At 42.8% G+C, this 13,168-nt stretch overlaps 1 long non-coding RNA gene across 1 annotated transcript in view; it reads left to right on the plus strand.

Moving 5' to 3' along the window:
- LOC136009868 (uncharacterized) overlaps positions 1–2,660 on the plus strand; it is a 106,159-nt gene extending 103,499 nt beyond the window's left edge. Inside the window, exon 6 of the long non-coding RNA XR_010610685.1 lies at positions 30–2,660. This is a non-coding gene — a long non-coding RNA (uncharacterized LOC136009868). The remainder of the gene's footprint in view (positions 1–29) is intronic.
- The last annotated feature ends 10,508 nt before the right edge of the window (positions 2,661–13,168 follow it).

Genomic DNA, 13,168 nt, shown 5'->3' on the forward strand with positions numbered 1-13,168 from the left:
CTTGATTATCCTTTACCGTGTCCCCACAGACAGCAATATGGAACTCCGTGAAGGCTGCAAGGAGGAGCGGCGTGAAGGGTGACAGCACTGGCTGTGACCATCATGAGCCCTGTGTGATTTCAGGAGCAGCAGTAAGTCACCATTCAGTGTGGCTCCTGTGGAGTAAGTCAGGTGGTTTTGAGTCTTTCTAGCAGTGATGCTGCCAGTTTAAAACACTTTGATGCCTACCCAGTAGCAAATTCCTCCTCTGAGCCCAAGCCAGGCATCTCACCTACCCCACTCATGTTTGGTTTTCCCCCCAGTTTTCCAGTTTTTGTCTTACACCAGCTTCTTCTGGTCCAGAGTCAGCCGGCACAGAGCTGAACCTCAACCTCAACCTCAGGGTAGCAGGGACAGAAAACAGGCTGTAGATCTGTCCTTCAGCCACTGCCGCTGCTCTTGTTATGATAACCCCTGAGGATCCTAGGACCTTAACCACAGGAGAGCTGAAGGTACAGTATCACCCTTCACGGCAGTTGATGGCAGAGTATCTCACAGGTGCTGTCTCTGCCATGAATTTGGCCAGTACCTATGGAAAAATGCTTGATGCTGGGGATGTTAACTTGTAAAAGCACAGTGGCAGTGTTAAAGATTTAGTGTTAACGATCTATAAGCACACCTTACAGACAAATAAGTTTAATTTAAAAACTCATTACAATTTTTTTGTGACTAAAATCAACGAAGATGCTGTACTGGTTGAAGGGAAGATACAACATTGTTTTGTTTCATCAACATGAGAAAGGATGAGAAACCTGCAAAGAATAACAGCTGAAAGAAGAGCCAACAAGTCTGTTTTCAAGGAGAGGTTTGACTTCCTGACCTGCAAGTTCAGATGTGAATTTGTGCGCATCTGATACTGAAGAATTCAAAAAAGAAAACCTTGAGTAAGGGAAGAAATAGAATACGATATAGCTGGACCTGATTCCAGCTCAGAAATTCCATAGGAAGAAGACAACAAATGTTCTGTTTCAAGAGGAATATTTGGGGCTTACCACAAATACTAAATGACATCAGTGTTTTCAGTGCTGTGTTGACAGAGGTGCCAGTTGCTCTTGAGTTGTATTTGCACGCCTCATGCTCATCGTGGTTTATCACTACACAGATGTTTTGTACAAAAAAAAAAAAGGAATTTCTTTAAAGTCATCTTTTTGAACTGTGTTTTCAGAATCACAGACTTGCAATAGAACAGAAATGGGTTTGAAGTGAAAGTGAACATGGCTAAGAATTTTTTGACTCAATACTCCACCTACTTGAGTCCTGTTTAATTCTGCCTTAATTCTGATGTAGCAAAAAAGGTCAATTTTTCTGGGCTGAGTTTTACAGCTGGCAGATTTGGCAGCACTGAAATACAGCTAACTGTAGCAATTCACTATTCACAGACCCTTTTCTGCCAATCATGTGTCCAGTGAAATAGTTTGAGATCACCATGCTTTATGGCAACTTAGGTGACTTTCATCGCTGATGGTTTCATAAAGTTGCCCACATCAGCTTGTAAGCAAGCCTTAAGATGAAGTTCATTTGTGTGTTGGTTTTTTTCTTCCATGATTTCTCTTGTATTGTCCTTACCACGGTACCCGAGAACTACACGAAAGTGCGTCAAACAAATAACTAGCATTTCACATGTGGGTTTCGTTCTTTCTTCAGTCCTCTCCTTGGGGAGAAAATTGCATGCACAATGGAACATTTTGCTTTCGCGGAGTGTTATTGTTTAATTGTTGCCTTTTATAAGAAGTGTGTGGCATGTGTTTATTTGCAAATTGAAGAATTATGTTTTGTACTTAGAGCAGAAGCTGGTGATATTTGTGCTGATGTTTGCTACTACAAAAGCTCATTCTTGGCTGACTTTTGAAGTTTTGGGTTTTTGAAAACCAAACTGTCAACTTAAAAACAGCCTGGTGTCTGAAACTTCACTGGCTATCCTCTAGAAGTCAGGATAGGCAATAGCGGATTGGTTTGGTGTGTTTATAATAGCACAACTTTGGGTTACTACAGATCTTTCCATGCCATCGTTTCTGATAAATACGAAAGTATTGTGGGATCTTCCTTTGGTTCTTCACATTGTATCTGCTTGGTATGTCAGGCTTATACTCCATATTCTGCAACCACCTTGTGAGCTTTTTTTGAAGAAATGTATTGATTTTAAAATTGCTCCCTTGACTTCTTCATCATTGTCCATTTTTATTTAATTGATTTTCTTTCTACATAAGCTTCTGGAGGCTCTGTGAAGTAACAGGGGAAAAAAGGCAAACAACAACCAACAGCTCGGTTCTTGTGTATAGTTAAAGATCCCATGGCATTTCTCAATGATAAGGTGATAGTGCTAATTTTCTAGTCAAATTCTGTTTGGTTGGTAATGTTTTTTATCCCCTGTCTCTAAGCTATGACTGGATCTGTGGCATCAGTATTCTCTTGTGTTCTGTCCTGATGCCATATTGTATGATGCAAAACATTTTATTGGTGTCCTCTTAGAGATTGTTTATGCCAGGCAGAGCGGCTAACATGCACATGTTTGTGTGTACAGCACCCACACACGTTCTCACTCATACATAGTCAGTAGTCAGTAATAAAAGCATTTTGCTGCTAAATAAATTGAAAATAGTATTAATGCAATAAATGTCCAAGCAGGATTGATTCTGTGTATTTTATAGCATCTGCTATTGCTCTCTGTTTTCAAGCTACTAATATGTTCAAGTCTGCATAATATCGTTATTTCCAGATGCAATACTGGAGAGTGCCAATATTGGCTTGTTTTATTTAGTATAACGTTTAGGCAGAGATTAACCACTCAGTGTGTGAACAATATCTTGTAGTTTGTGTTTCCAATGCATGTGTTAATTATTTTCAGTCACTGGTATCTATTTTCTATCAACTGCAGGAAAGGTCTATCTTTTAAGCCTCAAATTCAGTAAAAACTACTGAAGCTCAACATTAAAGATCAAATGTGTTACAAGGACAGTGATGACTTTAAAATTATGAAAACCTACTAAACTAACTCTGTAGTATGAGAAACACCTTGGCCCCCTCTTTGATTTCTGTTACATTAAGGGAGCATAACATGCCATTATTCTGTATTTACTCTTTCTATCTAGTTCATTTGCAAACATAAGGCACAAGAAAGCAGTAATTAGCATATATAGGTATGGTAAGACGTGTTACCAGTTCATGTAATGAAGCAGCATAATTCATTCTTTGCTGTCTACGTTATGTAGAGGGAAGCAAATGTGCATTAATCATGCAGAAAGCAGGAAATTGAGATGTATGGAAGGGAAGAGTGATACGATACATGAGCCCATCCCCCAGCCCCACAGAGCTGGCAACAGGTCCATTTCTGAATAATGTGTATTTTAACAGACATGTCATTTGACAGGCAGGGCTGACCAGAAGGGGTGCAAGGAAGTAGCTACTTATTAGCAAGAAAAAGGATGGAACAAAATGCTATTGCATCTAGCACAAAGTAATACTGACCCAGTTAGCACCTACTAATGTGAAGGTGCTGGCTGACAGGTGTCAGAGAGCAGCCATCCATGGGGAGTCATCACCGAGCACCGATGTTTCTGATGAGTCTACATCCTGCAAGTTGCTACCAAGGCTAATGCTACTCAACATAGTTTGATCCCAGCTTCCACACAGCCCTGCTCTGCATGATTCCCGCATGGAGAGATGCAGACAGGGAAAGGTGGAGGGGATCACCTGGCGTTTGAGAGAAATGTTGGTCCCAGGTTAGTAGCCTGTTTATTGTCTCAGGAGAAGTTGTCTGCAGTTTGTCCTAGGGCAGAAGCAAAGGTCAGCCTGCAAGATGCTGCGTGTGCAAAGAGCAAGGGTGTGGGCTTGACATCCTGCTAGGGCAAGAGCAGCTACTGGGCAAAACTCATGCTAACAGTAGAGAAGCGCAGAGAGCTTCCCAGCTCCTCCGTTCATTGTGCTTGATGTGTACCCATGCTGCTCCATGGCTCACAGAGGAAGACAAGCTCATTTGAAACCCACTGTGCCAAGTGGGGCAGCACTTGTGCATTTCCCCCTAAAACTCTTGACTCGTGAAGTGCAGGACCACTCACAGTGCCAAGGAAAGCAAGACAAAAACCCAGTCTGCTCGGCTTGTCAGCATTCAGGCTCTATCTTGATATCCTTTTGTCACCCTTTCCTCAAGGCACAGCAACATAGCAAGGCAAGAGAGGCAGTATCTGGAGCGCCACTTCCCTGCTGCACTCCACGCTCTCCCAAGAAGGGGTGGCACATCCTAGAGAGCAGTAGTGCTGCTGTGACAGACCTGAACTCTCAATTCCTGAGATCTTTTGCAGGGCTGCAGTCCCTTCACCACACACTGCTTTGCAGTAGGAAAACAGGAGCTGAATGGGAGCTAGTCCCCACCGTTGTGTAGCTTCATTTTAACCCCTCTTGTCTTGCTAGTGGCGGAGGTGGGATATGGTAGTGCAAATCATGACCTTTGCAATCACAGCACTGGTCCGGGGGCTTTGTTATTCTGCACTGCACAAGGTAGATACTGCTGAAGTGCCCCACCATATGCTTCTGCTTGATTAAATTTCAGTTCACAAAAATGCTGTATATGGCATTTCTATATACTTTTATATGCATATATACATTTATAGATACTTTGAATCAAATAAGGTCATAAAAATGATGATTACACATAAAATGAAAGTGACAGAAAAGGCAACTCCAGCTCATGTTCACCAGCCAAGCACACTCAATGTTGCTTTTTACCTGCTTCCTATTTTTCCACTAGTTGTCACTTAGAGAAAGTTGAAATAATTTCTCTTCACTGAGTCTCATAGAAAATGATCACTGTTTATTTCATTGCTGGTTTATTTCCTTTGCTTCTCCCAGCTCTGTTTTTTTTGTACCTGTCTTGATGCTAGATTTAGTTTGTGGGAATTCATTTTGCTTTTCTATGTCCCCAAATTCCAAAGCGTTTTATTCTGAAAAGAAAACAGATCCTCCCAAGGTAAAAGATATCTATCTTGCCTAGGTAGTCTCATGCTCAGGCAAATAATATGCAATAAAAATAAATCCATTATGCTCATGAAAACATAGGCATAAGCATTGGGAAACTCTGATCCAACTTTCCTTGATTTTGATTGTTCTGCTGTCCTTTCTCTTTTCCCCTTCTCCCCACTGGTTCTCTCACACCAGGACAAAACCTGCAGGTCTGTACTGTTTTGCTATGGAAAAAATTCTCTTTCAAGAGCCCCTGGATGCTATTTCCAGTTGCCTTTTTGCCACATCGTTTTGTCTCCAGCTGCCAGAAGGAACATGAAATGCGTCATAGTCACTACTCAAACAGATAACATGTGAGAGGTCCAGAAGAAATTGTTTATAAAAGTTCTGACACAGTGCCTTGTAATGCTGCTCTGTGTCATGTTCCATGGCTTTATGTCCTAATCTGACATTATGAGATTACATAATTCATTCGATCTTTAAACAAGTATTCCTTTGAAATGTTTGACAGAGTTATGGCACTTCAGATGTTATTTCTTATTATGGACAGATAGGTCAAATCTGCAAACAATTTAATGGCCATACATCGCTACCCTTGTCAAATCAATCCTCCTAGCAAATGTGCTATCAGCAGTAGGAACATTTAGAAGCTTAATCCTTCAAGGTGCTAAGCATACTGGTCCTCTCAATTCCAAGTGGAGCTGAAGGCTCTCAGCACCTTGCTGGAGAAGGGCTCTAATTAGCCGTCTTTTATAGTAATCCCAAATGCGCGGACTTCCTGCACAAATATGAGGATTCAGACTGCCCTTCAGATTTATAGTCTTTCAATCTCAGATTGAAACCTGAGAAGAAGCTATGCAACTGTGGACTAAAATGGCTCCATATGCCTCTTGGCTCCAGTATGTGCTGAGGATTTCTTTTTCTCTCGGCTAAGAATGCTGCTCTCAGTTCTGCTGAGCTTCGGAGAAATGTGGTGTTCTCATTAACACATTAACCCTGATCCCAAATAAATTACCTCATGCCACCATTTAGCTCAGCAGCAGCAGGCAAATTGAAAGGATTTGAGGTGTCAAAAGGGGACCAAACTTGACCCCTGTATCCTAGAAAGGAAGTGTTTCCTTGTTTAAAGTGTCGGAGGAGAGAACAGTGCCTGAATGCACACAACCTCATGGAGCAAGCATCGATATGATTAACCCTCAAACAGGTTGTCCAAAGAAGGGCTGGCAGATCTGCTAGCTTCCTTTGTTGGAGCGCTGACCTTGTGCATGTGTACATTAGCTAAAGTGCTACCCGTTCCGGGAGACCATCGGTCTCTCATTTTGTATGGCTTGCAGTGTAACTCAAGGAGACTTCCTCTCTGACTCATTCAGACAGACAAAATTCCTAATGAAGGAAAGAAAGAGCACCAAGGGCCAGATGCTGGACCTGTAAGATTTCCAGGGCACTTCTGCTTTTGTGAAGGTACCATGGAAAGAGCAGCTTCCATTTCAGGGAACTGTAACAACTGCCATATTCCCACTTCTCCTCAAAGCTGCCTCCCTGAAGACTTACCACAATATCTATCTTCTGACGTGCTGTGAAACTCATAAGACTCCTTCACCCACTCTCTGCACGGTGCCTGGGTCAGGAAAGCACACCAAGGGGACAGCCAGCACAAACGGCAGCAGATTTCACCAGGCTCAGCGCACGTGTCCTGGCCCCATCTCCCCACTGCTTAACCAACACCCTTTGGACATGTTTCTGTGTGAAGCATTTCAGATATGCAACGCCGAGCTGAGGGAGAAGGAGACAGGGTCATGACCAAGAACTGGAGGGAATGCGTGTGCCTGGGAGGCGATGGGTGGTGCAGCATGTTCCCTCAAGCCTCGCGCAGGTGCACTGAATAAATCAGCTCCAGATTGCTTTAAAGTATGCACGGACTTTTCGTAGCCAAGGGAGCATGAAGGGAGGGTGTCTGGGAGTGAAAGGAGGGTCAACACCAGCCCTGTATCGTTACGAAAGTTAACAGTCTAAATCAGGGGGTATACAGTGATTGTAGCGACCCTCACATGGTCTTGGAGCACTATCTGAAAGATGATCAAAATGCAGCTCTGGAATTGGACATTGTTCTTAAGCCAGAGTTAATAGGAATAAGACCTCTGAATACACTGACTGCGATGGTGATTTGTTTCTGACTCTGCAGAGCCCAGCTGTGAAGAGCCCTGGAGCCATGACATATAAAAAAAGTTTTAAAAGACTTTTAAATTGGTGCAGAGAAAATAAATTCCATGTCCTCCTGCTGACAGTTTAAACATGTAATATTCTTTTCCAGAAGCCACTAAAATAAATGCTGCAAATAAACAGCCCTAAATGTTTCGTCACTGTAACTTAGTGTCCCCACTTGCTAGGAAGGCATTTGTGTTCATGGCAAAGCCAAATCAATATGCCCTTACTCCAATATAAATATTTGAATATTCTAATATAAAAGTTCATTTTATAATAACAGATCACTGTTATTATAAGTAGCATTTAGCTGTAATATCTAAGTAGCATTTAGCTGTAATATCACACTATTGTTGCATAGTGATGTCAAAGCTGCTTTCATCATTTAATGAGAATGAATCAGCACCAAGTGAATAATGAAGAAATACATTCTGTAGCATGTTACATTTATGTAATTCCTCCCTATTTACCTCTTTCTTCTAAAGTGTTGTTCATTGTGTTTCCTTCTTGCTATTCCAGCTTATTACAGCAGTATGAGCTCCTCGTATACTGACTTGAGTCTGGGTATGCACGTACACACGTACTATCCTTAAGCTGATTTGAATAACTTTGGCTCATGAATAAGTATCTTGGTAAGACTAAGTAAAGGCACACTATAAAAATAGAGGAAGTTTCTTATTAAGTATTCCTTAATTTATTAAGTAATTCTGTATTCTTTTAGATTTTCATAAGAAGGGACATTTCAGAAATGAGCATAGTGAACTTAGAGCATTTTTATACTGTTTCTAACACACAGTAAAATGCGTCATCTGATTTCTGCTTTTCTCATATAGGTGTTGGCACGGTTAAAATCACTCGCGTTTTTGATTATGAGACTGTGGTTTGAATTGTTTATTGTTCTCTAAAATCTCAATCAGAACAGCTGAGATTTCCTATGGCTCAAAATGATTTTCTTAATCAAATAAAAGTGTTAAAAACCTTTAACCATTTCTGATAGCAAGTTGAGAGAAAAATCGGTTGGCTTGTTCCTGTTAAAAAATAAATTAAACAAGTGTTGAGAAGCTTTTCCGTGCATTGTCCCAGGAGAGTTGGCAGGGTTCTTGTTCTGCTACTCCATCTGCTCCTATTCTTGTGAGAAAATCTACCACACCCAGCAAAGCCTTTAAAATCAGGGTAAAAAACCCTCTGCAGTAAACCAGGAAAGAAATTCAGTTTGCATCAGCTTAGAGATTCAGTCGTGTTTAGTAATGCGGGCTCTGCAGATGCCACTGCACTAATCACCCACGGTGCCTGACAAAAGCATCACCTCCAGGACACAAGCAAGGGTGTCCTGCACATTGACCATGGGCCCCAGACCCTATGGTGTTGCTGAGTTTTATACCAGCTATAAATTATTTAGAAAAGTGCCTCTTTCAATAGAGAATTTTTAATTAAAATAATTTAGGGCTTTTTAAACTTCATTCTCAAAACTGAGGAACACAATGCCATACTGCTGATGGTTTACTCCTGTATAAACAGTGCTCGGAATTGTGTATATGTATCATCATCTCGGAGCACAGCACTACTGTGTATGCTTAATTTCAAGTGTGTAAGCAACTTCCATGGAAGTTAAAGGGAATTTTTAAAAGGTTACTCTGAATGTTTTGCCAAATATTAATATATACCCAAGGAGCACTTCAGGCAAGTTTGCTTGTGTTCCCTTAAATAGAAACAAAGCAATTACTTTCAAGTTATATACACAGGTACCAGTCCTGCAATTGCAATGATCCATGACAGCAAGATGTATCCCATGGGCTTGAGAAAATGTTTGGTAGTTGAGATTCTCTGCACATTACACGGTTGGACAGATTATCTAATGGTTTTGGCCATACAAATCACTGAGTCCTAAACCTATGATGACTATAAATGAGAAACAATTTAGTAAGTAAATGTTTTTCCACTCACAAATAACCAGAAATACCACTTCACAGATATATTTAATAGAACTGAGCTACATGGCTAAACTTTTATCTTTCCTGTTTCTTTGTATGATCTACTGGTTTAAATATTTTGATGGCTACTAACAGTTTAATGTAAGTTATCTTGATCCCACAGAAATATGATGAAGTTCTTCAGTGCACTTCTCTGTATCAGCTCTCACATACCCATTTACAAAGGCTGAATTCCTGAAAACAAGACCTCAATGAGGGGTTTCTTCCTGGGGAAATGTAGAAGTGCATGTATACCTTAGGGAGAATTTCTGAAGAGATGCATGACCAAAACGTTTGCCTTCTGAAGTTCCGAACAGCAGAAGGAAAGGACTAGCAGAGCCATAGCGTCAGAGCTGCTGGCAGACGGCTAACACTGTGATGTCTAGTCCAGCCTCCAGTCCTCAGATCAGGACTATGGCTGTCTCCAGACCAGGCCAGCCATGGCTTTGTACAGTCAAGTTTCAAGACCTCCAAGGATGAAGATCTTACATCCTCCTGGCTGACCTGCTCCGGTGCTGCACCACCTCCAGGGGCCACGTAGCAGTGCTGGTGTTCAGCAATGTGCTCAGCTAGAGCAGAAGGCCCAAGGAGGTCACTGCCAGGTGGTTTTCATGGAGATTTGTAGTTTGTTTATATTCAAATTGCCTACTGGCTCCCAAAGAGAAGTGGCAGTCAGAAACCAGGACCAGACTCTTGCCAGTTCTGATGCCTTAGTTTTTCCTTTTCTGCAGCTTTCACTTACTAGAAGGGGTTTCCCGAAAGCAGAAAAGTTTGCCACAGAAGCAAACCTGTACTTGCAGTGGGGTGGGACTCATGAGTCTCACTTGTATGAACGGGTCACACTGAAGTACCTCCACGGCTTGATCCAGCATCTCCTGTTGAGAGATGATGCCAGCCATGTAGTGCAGATTCTAGTCTGGAGTTCTTCCATTTAGCTAGAAGTCTGTTGTGATCCTGAAGAGCTTAGAAATGTAAGCATTACATTCAAATGCGATGTTGGAAGCAGGTTGTTGCTTGCAAGTTTGTTCCAGCCTGCAAGCCTGCTACAGCTTGTGTGTTTAATTTTAGGTCTGGAAATTGCTCCAGTTTGGTAAGGTTACGGAAACGCTGAGAGAAGCCAGATTGCTTACACACACCAAGAATAACTTGACAGTGTTTTCTTAAGAGTTAAGCCCTCCCCCCAAAAAAGCAGCCCCCAATACCAAGGGCTTGAAGAAGGTTTTCCCACCTGTCAAACACATGCTGGACCATTGTGCTGGGTTTGGCTGGGAGAGAGTTAATTTTCTTCACAGCTTGCACGGGGCTGTGTTTTGGGTTTGTGCTGAAAAGTGTTGATAATTCAGGGATGGTTTAGTTATTGCTGAACAGTGCTTGCACAGCATCAAGGCCTTTTCTGCTTCTCATCCCACCAGCAAGCAGGCTGGGGGTGCACAGGGAGTTCAGAGGGGACACAGTCGGGATAACTGACCCCAATTGACCAGAAGGATATTCTATGCCATATGATGCCATACTCAGCATATAAAGCAGAGGGGAGAAGAAGGAAGGGGAAACTTTCAGAGCAATGCCATTGTCTTCCCAAGTTACCATTACACATGACGAAGCAATGCTTTCCTGGATATAGTGGTGAATGAATACCTTGTGTTGCTTTGCCTGCACTCACAGCTTTTGCTTTACCTATTAAACTGTCTTCATCTCAACCCATGAGTTTTCTTACTTTTACTCTTCTGATTCTCTCACCCACCTCCCTCACCAAGGGGGAGTGAGCAAGTGGCTGGGGCGGGCTTAGTTGCTTGCTGAGATTAAACCACAACAGACATTGCTATTTGATAGCAATTACACCCCACCCCTTTCCTCCCAGCAGCTCCAGATTAGCTACATTGACTTAATTAGTGATTATTTTTCCCAGCCTCAGAAACCAGGAGACACAAAGAAGACCAGCAGCCGAAGCTGCTTGGAGCTGTGGTTTATGCTGCTTTGCTTTGTCTCTACTGCCTGTGTTGTCAATAAAACAAAAAATCTGTTTTAAAAGTTAGAGCAGCATTGGTTTGACTAACGGCCTGCTGCTTGCAGAGTATTTGTATTTCAGCTTATTGAACATTCATTATGCATCAGACACTCAGCCTTGTAAAATTGATCCAGGAAATGCTCGACACATCAGCCTGGCTCCTGCCTTGCTTGGTGGTGTACTGAGGAGTGCATAGCTTTTGCTTCCACACTTAAGCAGAGAGTGCAGCAAGAGCTCTCTGAAGCAGCCTACCAGCAAGGGCACAGTAATAGCTCTTTTCCTGGCCATTAATTCAGACATCATGCAGTCAGTCAAATGAATCTGTGCTCCTTTGCAGCTCTTCTGGAGATTGCTGTCCTCTCAGCTCCAATGAAAGGGACCCCGCCTGTGTCTTCCTTTAATTAGAGCCGGAGATAACCCATGGAAGGGCTCATTTTGCCATGGCCATATAGCATAGAATCATGGATTCACAGACTGGTTTGGACTGGAAGGGACCTTAAAGCTCGTCTAGTTCCAACCCTCTGCCATAGGCAGGGACACCTTCCACCAGACCAGGTTGCTCCATCCAACCTGGCCTTGGAACACTGGCAGGGATAGGGCATCCACAGCTTCTCTGGCACTGTTCCAGTGCCTCACCTCCCTCATATCACACAGCCATCACTGCCTGGCACCAACAGATTGCTGTCTATAAACAGAGCACCTTTGATATGAAGACAGCAAGCATGGGAACACCCACAAGAACACAAAAAACAGCTCTGGTGGCTGTCCCCTCTGAAGCTGTCCCACACAGCCTGGCTGGGGTTTCATGTGATTCCCCAGCTTTAATTCTGATCCCATGTCAGAGCTGAAAGTGGCACAACAGCCTTGAAAGAGCATCTGAAAATGCCTGTGTAGGCAGTCTCGTCTCAACGCCAAACTTAACTGTTCCAGAGCAATGTGCGCTCTAAGGAGAAACAGCTTTGGCAGTCCGTCAGCTTTCCTCTGTTTGTTGCTGCTGCATAATTTATGTCACCACCATATTACAACATGAATACTCAGCATTACAAAATTAAAACTGGAAATATTTCCTCTGCATTTTATGGACTTTATTTGTGCTTTGTTTTCACATGATTGTCTTACTTTCGTCTCTAGAGAATAGTATTATTATCCAGGGCAAATGAGCCTCGAATTAATCTGATTTAATGTTTAATTATTACTTATTATGTTTTTGAGATTACATACCAGCATTGTAGAATGCTGTTTCACAAGCTAGATCAGAGAGACGAGCAGCAAGATGGGACACTGGGAATACGATGAAACCTCATCAGTGAGGTGCTCAGCAGTAGCACCAGCCACTGCATGTAGTGAGGTTTGGTTTAAATTGCCATTGCTCCGATCAAGGGAGCAGGCACAACACTTGGACAGGAAGCTGAAAACCTAATAAGGATTTTAAAGCTGAGCTGAGAGCACCCACCTGGATCATTTCATATTGAGCTCAGGCCTCCCAGCCTTCCTCTTTGGCAGTAGCTGTTGTCTGGAAGGTTACTCTTAGCAGCTGCTATGAAAAGGAATACAAAAGGAGCTGAAAGAAGATTACGGCACGAGTGTTTGGTATCATCCATGTGAAGGCAATGAAGTATTCCTTTGGCTTCTTTTGAAAGCTGGTAGGATTGGGTTTCCCCTTGAGCATGCCTCCTGTGCCCACAGAAATCCTGGACAATGCAGATGAAAATTTGGCCTCTCTGAAGTTCACAGGTAACTGCAGTTGGCATTGCTGACAGGGAGGGTGTGAGGCCCCGATCTTCCCCTAGTCCTTACTTTCCGCCTGCCCTAAGAGCGGGGGCATGAGTCTGGCTATGTCAAAAATGCCCTTGGCCACCCGCTGCCTGCCTCACTCTGGGGTGGTGAATTTAGGAAATGGATGTGCTGAGGGAGCCCTGTGTCAGGGAGATGGAGCCAGGGTGGCACACAGCATTGCTGAGGTCTGCTTTGAACACTGAGGGCGACCTGAAGATGC

This window comes from Lathamus discolor, chromosome 3 (genome assembly GCF_037157495.1).
Source record: "Lathamus discolor isolate bLatDis1 chromosome 3, bLatDis1.hap1, whole genome shotgun sequence".
NCBI classification, from domain to species: Eukaryota; Metazoa; Chordata; class Aves; order Psittaciformes; family Psittacidae; genus Lathamus; species Lathamus discolor.